At 29.6% G+C, this 2,267-nt stretch overlaps 1 long non-coding RNA gene across 1 annotated transcript; it reads right to left on the reverse strand.

Moving 5' to 3' along the window:
* Positions 1-267: 267 nt before the first annotated feature.
* On the reverse strand, positions 268-1,174 carry LOC126835420 (uncharacterized). The gene is made up of 3 exons (XR_007685201.1): positions 1,158-1,174; positions 1,007-1,077; positions 268-311 (listed from the first exon to the last, which is right to left on the reverse strand). It is a non-coding gene; the product is annotated as an uncharacterized LOC126835420 (long non-coding RNA).
* Between the last annotated feature and the right edge of the window lie 1,093 nt (positions 1,175-2,267).

Genomic DNA, 2,267 nt, shown 5'->3' on the forward strand with positions numbered 1-2,267 from the left:
AATAAATAAATTTAAACATTTCAATAATTCGAATAATATGTTAATGCTTATTCAACAGTTGTTTTATTTGATATGTAGAAAAATAAAAATTCCGCAATGTTCATTTTTTTTGAAAAAAAATCAACCATTGATCGAAGTTTCTCGCAAATTTCTTCACAATAGTTTGTTCTTGAAGATTGCGGATTGTTAGTGAGTAAATCTTCCAGAAACCTTTTTGCTTGACTCTCATAGAGCAGACCGTCATGGTCCGTATCATATCCTTTAAAACCAGCTACCAATAATCTGACCTCTTGTGTACTCAACACAATCTCCTAAAAAAAAGACAAAGTAAAACTATGTATAGCGTGTAACGAACAATTAAATAATAGGCACAGTAAAAATACATAGTTGGTCCAATTAAAAAAGATGGTTAAATAGCGACACAATAAATTTCTAGTTGGTATAGATAACTAAAAAACTAGTTGGACCAACTATTTATTTTTCCCGTGAGGAGTAATGCTTGACAGCAAAGGAATTTTAAATGGTTATGCTTTAGAATTACCGATCGTATAACCGTACAATTAATAAGTATTGCATATTTAAGCAAGATGCTTTTATAATTTGACCACGAAAAATTGTTAAGCTTGTCTCCTTGTACACTCAACAACTTGTACACTAATTAAAATTCACACTAAAACAACAAGTGTACACAAGAAATGAAAGAACGAAAAAGTCGTAAGACCTTAACGGCCTACGCAACCATTGTCCCTTTCTTTATAAATAATATATTAATACACTTTTTACGCATAGGATCCTAGTACTTTTCCTAAATAAAATAACATTCTAGCGCGCTGTGTTTGAACAACTTTGGCTTTTTTATATTATATTATTCTCAAAAAAATGTAGCTTTTAATATGTTAAGCTTTACTGGCAATATGCGTCTCATATAATTATATTATCTGCTATATCAACTAAATAATGTACAGCAAACTTGGCATAGCACCCTGGTAAAAATAATTTATATTACATTTTTGTGAACTGTCCTAGAACGTTCTGCAGTAACGATCATCAACTCCATCAACTCTATTGCAGCGGGCCCTGTGCAAGTTTCAATTATAATATATTATATAAGAACTCTAAGTATATCTAACGTGAATATATTTATACTTTATTCTTACGGTAAAAATCAAATTGCACTTCTCGCGGCATAAACATACCAAACCCATTGAAAATTTTTTTAACTTCCAAAGGATCAATGCTACCGGTTTCTTTAATTATATGTGATGTATACAAATCCATGAACTCTTCTATTTGACTTTGGCTTAGACCATTGCCCTAAAAAGTAACCAAAAAGGATAAATATAAGTAAGCTGTAAAAAAAATGTCTAACCATGTAAAATTGTATGCGGCTGTATAATTTTAAGCGATTTAATAATCGCAATTTAGTAATGATTCTCTAACTGTTAAAACAACTTTTCAAATTCAATTTATCCATAAAAATTTATATGGTCAATTTTCAAAAATTGCAAATAGTAGGACCTTGTTTTTTATTTTTTTTTTAAATCCTACCCGAGTTTTCCTAATTGTTATACAATGATTTTTATTTTATACGGTTTCCATTTGATGTTCCTAAAAATACTATTATTCGTTGCATGAATATTTGCTTACTTCCGGTAGAATATCTATCATGACCGACAAGAATTCCACTGCGGATTCAAAACCCAAACCTAAAATTTAATAAATGTAGTTTGTTAACTTGATGTAAACCATTACCTCGACCTTAATTTAATAATACCTCTTTCAGACCAAGGGATAATTTCCATGGCCTTATCTAATTGTTCTTCTTCTATGTTTATGGATCTTAAAAAATCTCCTATTTTTGCAAAAGGAAGCAATCCAGGGTGTTTTAAATTTATGGTATATTCATAAAACATTTTGACGTAATAATCTACTTCAAAGGACGTCAGCATTCGATTCTATGTAAAATATTAAACATACACGAATATTTCGCTAACATGTATCTGTGATATTTTTATATTTGATAATAGTTGAAATGTTTTAATGTTAAACTAGTTCTATAAGATCAAATACCTCAAAGTTGTCTTTTGTTCCTTCATACGCTAATGACAAAACTAAATTCTTAATATTGAAATGACGTGGCTGGTTAAATTTCCATTCAAAATCAATATTCGGATATTTAATTCCAAAATCCTCCTTCTTACTGCGTGGGATATTAAACGGGTATTTGTATAGTAAAATACATTTTGCTATTTGCTCCTTATTTAGTC

This window comes from Adelges cooleyi, unplaced genomic scaffold, assembly GCF_023614345.1.
Source record: "Adelges cooleyi isolate 19-005CV unplaced genomic scaffold, UGA_ACOO_1.1 ACOO_flye_CR_arks_rails_tigmint_CR_PRNA_23, whole genome shotgun sequence".
In the NCBI taxonomy this organism is placed as follows: domain Eukaryota; kingdom Metazoa; phylum Arthropoda; class Insecta; order Hemiptera; family Adelgidae; genus Adelges; species Adelges cooleyi.